Raw genomic sequence first — 9925 nt, forward strand, 5'->3', positions numbered from 1 at the left:
TTCGACCGTCACCCTAGAGGAGACCGCTGCTCGCCTGCTCGACGTGCACGTGCCGGATGACTGGGAGAACGAGGACACGCTGCAGCAGCATGAAGTCAGAGATAGCGCATATGGTTGTGCCTGACACTGCCGATGACCCTCTCTTCACGGGTGCAGAAATCGCAGCAGCAGTCAGATCTCTGACAAACAACAAGGCGCCAAGACAGGATCTCATCGAGGTCTCGGTACTGAAAACCGCCTACAGGGCAATCCCCGGTCAGTTCAGTAGGCTTTTCAATGGGTGCCTTCAGTGGAGCGTCTTTCCCTCGATCTGGAAGGAGGGCTCGATCAGAGTCTTCGTGAAGGGCAAGGGCAAGGACGTGGAGGACCCCAAATCCTACAGGCCGATCTGTCTCTTCTCCGTAATAGTAAAACTCTTCGAGAAGCTTCTTCTGAAGCGACTCAACCAGACGTCACTCTTGCCGGGGAAGATCTCCGATCGGCAGTTCGGCTTCACACCCGAGGTAGGTCGACGGAGGACGCTGTCCTAGAGCTGCGATGGGTGGTCTCTGCCATTGAACAGAGATACGTCATTGCACTGCTCTTCGACATCTTGGACGCGTTTGACAACGTCTGGTGGCCCTTCGTATTATCAGGGTTTAGGTATAGGAACTGCCCTCTTAACATCTTCAAAGTGCTAGTTGACTACTTCCGGGATAGGAAAGTATCTCTTTCCTTCGGAGATATAACAGTCTCGAAGAAGGCCACCAGAGGTTGCCCGCAGGGCTCGGTGTTAGGTCCAACTTGTTGGAACGTCATGTTTGACGGACTCTTTAGGGTTCTGGAAGCTATAGTATGGGATAAATTCTTAGCGTACGTGGATGATCTTTTCGTATTAGTCAGCGGTGATTCTCGAAAAGAAATAGAAATATAAGCACAGGAAGTAATGGACGTAATAGGGAAATGGTGTAGCTTTGCCAAATTAGACCTTTCCTCGCAAAAGACTGAGGCAATTGTCCTCAAGAGCGACCGTGTGAAAAGGGCTCCAATAGGCGGACGGGGAGGAGCGCGTCCCGATCGAAAACGAAAAGCGGTCAGGGCCGAAAAAGCTGACCTCGCAGGTAGGCCACCGTTTATCCGATGAGGAAATAATAAGATTCAATTTAAGAAATCAGTTAGGTACCTTGGCATCCACATAGATAGAGGAATGGGTGTATCCACCCATTACAAATATCTCAGCAAAAAGATCGGTTCGCTTTTTAGTAAGCTAGGAAGGCAGGCGGGATGTAAATGGGGCATGCGTTTCGGGGCGCTCTCGGCTATATACCGGGGCGTGATCGCACCGACGGTGGCATATGCTGTCGCCGGGTGGACCGACCTGTGCGCCAGGGGCGATCTGAAAGTCCTCAGGTCCCTGCAACGCCGAGTGCTCATTTCGGTGACCGCCGCGTATCGCACGGCATCGACTGAGTCACTTTGTGTGGCTGCGGGCGCGGTTCCCGTCGACATCCTCTTCGCGGAATCCCGGGCGCGATTTGAAGTTAGAAAAGAGATGGATGCCAAGGTAGGAGATAAGATTGTTCCCTACGCAGGGAACCAAAAGCAAGCGCTAGGCCTCGAGAGGGTTGCGGCATGTGGAGATGTGGCAGGACAGATGGTCTTCTTCTGTCTAAGGTCACATCACACGTGCCTTCTTCAGCGATGTCGTGGCTAGGGTTGGTGCGTCCTGGTTCAAACCCGACCACTACGACACGCAAATGATCACCGAACATTGCAACTTCCAGAGGCGCCTCGTGGATCTGAGACTTGTAGACGGTAGGATGTGTGCTTGCGGGGACGGCGAGGACGCTGCGGCGCATCACCTCCTTTATTGCCAGCTCTTCGAACCGCAGAGAGAGTCTTTCTCGTTCCGGTCGGGGCCTGGGAATGGCCGGCGGCAACACCCTTCATGGTGTCATCTCTAGAGGCTTTCTCGGTCTTTGCGGACTTCAGTAAGGAGACCCTTTGGATAAAAGGAGGTTGTTGGTAGATTTCTGGAACAACTAGGCCGAGGGATATCGGAGGTCTCGGTTATGTGTGGCCTCGTAAGCTTCGCGAGATCATCACACACCCGGGTTATTTAGGCGGGTTCTTTAGCTGGGTTCCTAGGTAGGATTTAGCTTCCAAACTAGGCAGAGTCCCATTCGTTATCCAATGGCTGGCAAACAGGATCTTGTATCCTTGCATCCAGTCATATCCCATTTCATTTAGAACACCTAATCCTATTACCTGTCCAAAGTATCAATAGAGTCAATAGGGTCAGAGCGTGTGTCCAGGTTTGGTACACAAATGGGCAGTCCTCCCCGTGGTCCCCGTGGGCGTGGCACGTGCGCAGGTCACGTGGGGGCTAGCGATTTACCGCACACCTCGCGCGCGGTTGGAGGGTTAGGAGGTGCGGACGATCACGACCGAATTGCCCATCCTCCGAAGTACGCCCGCAGGCGCTGCTGGATTTTTCTATCGCCCGCTTTCTTGTCAGTCGTTGCCAAAGCTGGAAAGATAGAATAGATGTTTGGTAGTGTATAGCCTAAGGGCTGAGGTCGCATGTCGTGGCACGTTACGCGTGTCAGGAAAATACCAATAGCTCATAATACACTATACAGACTTCATCCCACCAAATGCACAGCATGACCTTCTTCCTATGAATATCCTGTTTTGGCGTTAATGTTGATGGTTCACCGGAACGCTCCCGATTTCTTGCGCTTTGGATTGTCATAGCAAATCCATTTTCATCGCCAGTTACAATTCAATGCAAAAACGACTTTCGTTTTTGTCTTGGATACAGCAATCCACAAATGGTTATACGTTTAGTAATGCCTTCTTCTCTCAGTTTATGTGCGACCCAGTTTCTTAGCTTTTGGATCATTCCCATTCCTTTTAAATGTTTGCTAACGGTTGACTCGTCGACATTTAGTGTTTCTGACAACTCTTCGAGCGTTTGACACGAACCTTTTTCTAGTAATATCTCCATATCTCCATCTTCAAACATTTTCGGCTGACCGGGGCGCTTTGTCATTCATGTCAAAATCGTTTCCTTTGAATTGTCTAAATCAATCTCTGTAAGTTGTTTCAGATAGAACATGCTCCCTATAATCCTCCAGTAGCAAACGATGTCTTTCAGTAGCAGATTCTTGAGATAAAAGCATAAAAGTAATGTTTCCCGCAAATAATCTTTTTTTGGAACGAAACCCGACATTTTCAATGCAATAAAAATGTATGTTCTTTATATTACGATCTAATGTTACACATTGAATATTAAAGCCTATTAACAGTACTTTCAAGTACATCAAAAGTCACTTTCGGCCATGTTGAAGTAGCGCATCTAGTGACCTCTATTAGTCAACAGCGAAAATTAATTTGAGCATTTATTACATGGTATATGCGAAGCAAAAAAAGGAAATAGAAAAGAAGCAATTGTAAACAAAGAGCTCTGAGAATATTAAGTGTAAAAAAATATCTAAAGACGTTATTTGTTTGTGAGCGAATGCACTCAATTGCTCGCGTGCAACTCTCCCGCTGGATCTGCCCAACGCAGGGCACGGAATGCAATGAAGGATCGGTGGCAAGGGAAATTCTTTGAACTCGAGTTTCGGTTGTGCAGTGGTTTATTCGGCTGTTGAGACAAAATGGCGATCTGGCCCTCACAGTGCGGAGCGTGATGGTGTTCTTCTTCCTGTTCGCCATGCGCAACCACACCGTTACAGGACGCAACACGATTCGACGATCACGACGTTCAACAAATGACAAATATGAGTAAACGGAAAGACCGGCGATTACTCGCGAAATCATCGCGAGGACGCTAATGAGATCTCGCAACGAGATGAATTGAGAAAGAGCTTTGAATTCTCGCACGGACGGTCGAATCCGTAACGAACCGAGATACGCGAACTATTAGAACCGAAACTTGTTCTAATTCGATTTGAAAGTCTTTCTTTATCTCACTATGTTCGCTCAACGTTTCTTCTTCGGTGCTCTCAAGGTATCCAGTTTTATACCGATATAATTTTTTTCCAAGCGGAACGAATAGATTGATTGACTTTCGATCAGACAAAGCCTTTTCGATTATGTTCAAATGTGGCAATGTTTTTTGATATTGACAATTATGTTTTCATAACCAAACACATGATTAGACGCGCGTGTTTAATATTTATTTGGTTTGTTGTCAGTCCGCAATCCGCGTGTTATTGTTTCGAGATCGCGGCTCGTTTCCCGCATCATGCCCGGCTTACGTATGATGAGCATAATAACATTAACTTTTTCCGTTGAGATTCAATTGGAATTTTGAACATTATTGATAAAACAATATTAGAAACTTTAAATTAATATATCCTGCAAATGGCTCTGTAAAATCATATTGCTGTTACCACGTATATTGCGCCGCAAGGAAATATAACATTATAAAACACCGCGCTAGTCGCAACTAACATCGCGACATTCGCGGCTTCTGAATGTTCATTAGAAATGTGATTGCACCGCGCTAGGAGCGGCTAATATCCAATGTGATTAGCAATCACTCTCGATATAAAAATTATTCACCTCATATAAGTAGATATTTATCCTTTGATGAAAATCACCTTGTCGTGTTGAAGGTGTCCAACTTTGCTGTTAAGAATTCTCATGCAAGTACACTCTGACATCAGTACTTATTACTTATTTAGTAAATATTAGGTAAATCGCTAAGTTCCGTCCATCTAACGACGAGTAAATATAGCTAGAACTGTCGGTAAGTCTAATGTCTAAACCAAGCTCAATTTTTAATTAAAAGTTTTACCTGTAACGATGCCCCCCCCCCCCTCCCCCCGGCGAACACCGCGGCCGACCGACCATTCGTCGGCCGCGAAACGGCACTCAGCGCCAATAAACAAATCCACACGCGGAGCACGCAACCGACACTTGCACATGTAGGCAACAACATTTGTTGTTGTTGTTAAGCACGTGTCGAAAAAACCGCGTTTTCGCGGTATAAAAGACCGCTCCGCCGTACCATCGAGACCAGACTCCGCCGGAGTCAGCCGAGATCGGAAGATCAGAAGCTGCTCTGGATCCCATCCCCAGGTTGAGAGACCGCGATGGTGCGTACGCCGTCGCTGCTGTGAGTTCGCAGCCGAATCGACATCCTATCATCCGGAAAGTCCGAGGTCGTGCGTACGCGGTCTCTCCCGTAGAAGTCGCGGGCACCGGATTCACAATAACATCCATTTCGGGACGGTGTGTTCGCCGTCTTCACCGGGAGCTCCCGGCCCTCTTGCCAGCGGCAGACTTGGGGATCGGCACGAGTTGGGGTGGTGCGTTCGCCGCCTCTGTGGAGTGTTCTCCATCTCGGCCCCTCCACTCTGGCCGTTGGGCTCTGCGTCTCCGGGGCATGCGAACGCCCCGGAATATCGTTCCGCGTACCGCGCCGCAAATATAGAGACAACGCGTGTCTCTCCGCCGCACCTCACCGGAGGTACCACGACCGCGCCGGGAACCACGAACCGACCGACTGCCGGCTGCACGTCGGCTAGGCTCGCCCGACCGACTCCACCGCTCCTGTAAGGAGACACGATACCGCGTGTCCTCAGCACCGGGAGTCGGCCGACGCGGGCACTCCGAGTGCAGCAACCACCGCGAACCGCGTACCAAGAACCGAGAACCGCGAACCACGTACCGTGAACCGCGAACCGCGTACCGCGACGCCGAGTCAAGGTGCATTCCGCCGTTGCACTCCAATGCGAGACCGTCGAATTTAAAGCCGCGAAACATCAACACGCCGAGACGTTAACACCGCAACCGCTCCCCGCTAACACCGCGGGATCTTCGCAGCAAGCGACACGTCTGCTCTAAATAGATTTCGGGAAACACCGATCCGCCGAAACACCGAGCGAGCCAACAATACACGGCCGAAACATAAACACGGGATTCCGTCACCGACACTGTCATCGCAATATTTACCGGCGTTAAAAGGGAGACAGAGAGCACGGCTCGTTACCATTAAAGCTGTACCAAATATCGTGGCACATAATTTAAATAAACAGCTTATTATTTTCAAGCGCGTTTGATCACTTATTCGCTCACTCACTCACTCATCCACTCACACGCTCGCACACTCGCACTACAAAGACCCCTGGACATCCGGTGAGCTACGCCAGGGCTACCGACACCAAAACACGGTCGACCGAACAACACCGATAACGACCACCCCGTCGACTGGGACGGGACGAACGTCCACCGATCGACGGAGGCCGAGTCACATACCATATGTCAGTAAAATTCAGTATATAAAGGTACTTTCGCATCAATAACATTGTTTCTTACTACATCGAAAATGTCGAAATTTCAGCCAAATAAGCATCATTTGCGCGAAGTGTTAATCATTTGCTTCAAATAGAAGGAAACTGCAGCTGAAGCTCATCGAATGCTTGTAGAAATTTATGGTGATAATAATCCTTCCAATAAAACATGCAGAAAATGGTTTCGACGCTTTAAAAGTGATGATTTTGATGCGAAGAACAAAGAGCGTTCTGGACGGCCAAGAGCATTTGAAGACGAAGAATTGCAGGCATTGGTGAGTGAAGACATATGTCAAACGCAAAAACAACTTGCAGAAGCATTAAATTGTGCACGATCTGTCTTTTTCGAACGTTTGAAAGCCTTGGGAAAGGTCGACATCGAAAGAAAATGGGTCCCATATGAACTGAAGCCAAGAGACATTGAAAGGCGAAAAACCATCTGTGAAATTCTGTTTGCTAGGCAACAAAAAAACGGGATTTTATATCATATCATCATTAGGGATGAAAAATGGATATATTTTGACAACTCTAAACATCGAAAACCCATTTGCGGCCTCGGTCAATCATCAACATCGACGCCAAAGCGGAATATCCACGGAAAGAAGGAAATGCTCTGTATTTGGTGGGATCAAAAGGGTGTAGTGTACCATAAGTTGTTGAAATCTGGTTGAACAGTCACAGGGCATCTTTACCGAGAACAAATTATCCGTTTGAGCCGAACATTGCACGAATAATGACCAGAATATGAAACGAGACTGTATTAAGTGATTTTGCGTTATGACAACGCTTGGCCTCACGTCACAAAACTTGTCAGGGAAACGTTAGAAACACTTCGCTGGTGCCACCCCATGCGTCTTATTCACCAGACTGTACCGTTTCCGGCTACCTCTTGTTTCGGTCGATGGCACACGCAGAGGAATGCTTGCTGAGGAACGCTTCAATTCTTATGAAGACATCGGAAAATGCGCCTCTTACTGCATAGCCTCCAAAGATGAATCATTCTTTCGCCGCGAAATTCACTTGCTGCCCGAAAGATGGGAAAAAGTCATCGCAAACGATGAACAATATTTTTATTGATGTACTCCTCCATTTTGTTTCTTACATAAAACCATACCTTTGCACAAAAACGAGCGGAACTTTCCGATTTAGCTAATATAGATCTGTTATATTTCATATCAAGAAATGTAATAAGAAAATAAATATATAATAATAAACTAAAAACGTTTTATTATTTTATCCTTATACTTGTATTGGTTCCATGCATAATTCTGTTACGAAAATCGAGTAATTTTCAAACGCAAAAAATTGAACAAAAAAGCGATTTTAATCAACTAAATATGTTCCATTCTGTTCAATGACTTTCTGACATCTCTCCACAAGCTTTATTATCTCTCTTTCATAAAAGTCCTGAGATTTTTGGACAAAGAAGTCATCCAAGTAGTTTTTAAGGACATCCAGGGAACTGAAGGTTATGTTATTCAAGTTGTTCTGTAGCGCCCGGGACACGTGAGTCTGAAGCTACAAAATCCGGACTATACAATGGGAGCACCGAAATATCCCACCCAAGCCGCAATAACTTTTGCCACGTTATCAGAGAAATGTGTGGTCCAGCGTTGTCCTAGTGGAACACAACGCCCTCTCTGTTTGCCAATTTGGGCTGCTTCTGATCGATTGCTCGCTTTAAATTGGCCAGTTGTGGGCAGTACTTGGTCGAATCAATTGTTTTGTTGGGTGGTAACAGCTCATAATAGACGATTCCTTTTCAATCCCACCAGATAATGAGCACAACCTTCTTCGAATGTAATTTAGCCTTTGCCACCTGAGCAGTCTCCCCGCGCTTCGATAATGATCTTTTTCAACTGACATTGTTGTAGACAATCCACTTTTCATCGCCAGTGATAATCTGCTTTAAAATGGTTCGTTGTGATGGTGTTTGAGTACCGAATCGCAAGTTGAAATTCGGTCCATTACAATTTTTTCGCTCAGTTCATGCGGCACCCAAATATCAAACTTGTTTACCATCCCAAGCTTCCGTTAATGTCTCGAAACAGTTGATTGGTCAATGTTGATATTATGTCCCATCTCTGTAGTCGTCAAATGCCGGTCCGAGTCGATTAAAGCCTTGATTTGAGCGACGTCAATAGTGAATGTCCGACCAGAGCGAGGAGTATTTTGGAAATCAAAATCTCCGCAACGAAATTTCGCAAACCACTTCCGACACACACTTTCGCTTACGGCATTCTCTCCATATACGGCGCATATCTTTTTGTGAGTTTGCAACGCGTTTTTGCTTTTTCGGAAATAAAGAGCGAAATGAACTGAAAATACACGTTTTTTTCCTTCTATGTTCAAAATATAATTAAACTTCGTATACGTCACGAATCACGATACGCAAGACAAGCGACTAACGCGACGATATATAAATATATATATACATACGAGGGCGGTCCGATAAGTACTTAGCCTCACCTCCCGATGGCGCCACTATCGCAAGAGAGATTTACTATCGTGTAGTACATTCTCGTAGACGGCTACTGTCAACATTTCAGCCGAATCGGACTCGTAGTTTTGTTTTGACCGCGTGTGGAAGCGGGCGTGTCCGCGGATTTTAGAAAAATAGAAAAAGAGCAATATCGGTCGGTGATTCGATTTTTGTTTTTGGAAGGGAAATCGCGCAGCGAAATCAAAGAGCGCTTGGATGCTGTGTACGGGTGACTCTTCTCCTTCGATGGCGACAGTCAAAAATTGGTTTAACGAGTTTCAACGTGGTCGCACGTCGGTTTTTGATGAGCCACGCCCAGGTGCCCCGAAAATGGCTACCACGGAGGATAACGTGACAAAAATCCACGATCTCGTATTGGCAGATCGCCGATTGAAGGTGCGCGAGATAACTGAAACAGTAGGCATCTCAAAAGACCGCGTGGGTCATATCCTGCATGAAATTTTGGGCATGAGAAAGCTGTCGGCGCGATGGGTGCCGCTTTTGCTCACTCCGGACAACAAGCGCAACCGTGAGACCACTTCAGAGCAGTGTTTGACGCTGTTTAAGCGCAATCCGAAGGAGTTTCTGCTCCATTTCGTGACCGTCGACGAAACATGGATCCACTGGTACACACCAGAGACCAAGGAACAGTCGAAACAGTGGACTTCACCGGGCGAACGTGCTCCGAAGAAGGCGAAGACTGTCCTATCGGCTGGAAAGGTGATGGCCACCGTTTTCTGGGATTCACAAGGTGTGATTTATATCGACTACCTGGAGAAGGGCAAAACGGTCACAGGGCTCTACTATGCCAAATTATTGGGCCGATTCGACGCCGAATTGCAGAAAAAACGGCCCCATTTGGCGAAAAAGAAAGTGCTCTTCCACCATGACAACGCACCGGCTCACACCTCCGCCGTCGCCACGGCCAAATTGGTCGAATTGGACTACGAACTGCTGCCCCATCCACCGTATTCTCCAGATTTGGCCCCGTGCGACTTTTTTTTGTTTCCAAACTTGAAAAAGTCACTCGCCGGGCAGAAAGTTGAGTCGAATAAGGAGGTTATCGCCGCCACGGAGGCCTATTTTGCAGACTTCGAGAAAACGTACTTTTCAGGTGGGTTAAAGAAGTTGGAGCATCGCTGGGTCAAGTGTATCG

This window comes from Dinoponera quadriceps, unplaced genomic scaffold (genome assembly GCF_001313825.1).
Source record: "Dinoponera quadriceps isolate SergipeBrazil2010 unplaced genomic scaffold, ASM131382v1 scaffold3307, whole genome shotgun sequence".
Classification (NCBI taxonomy): Eukaryota; Metazoa; Arthropoda; class Insecta; order Hymenoptera; family Formicidae; genus Dinoponera; species Dinoponera quadriceps.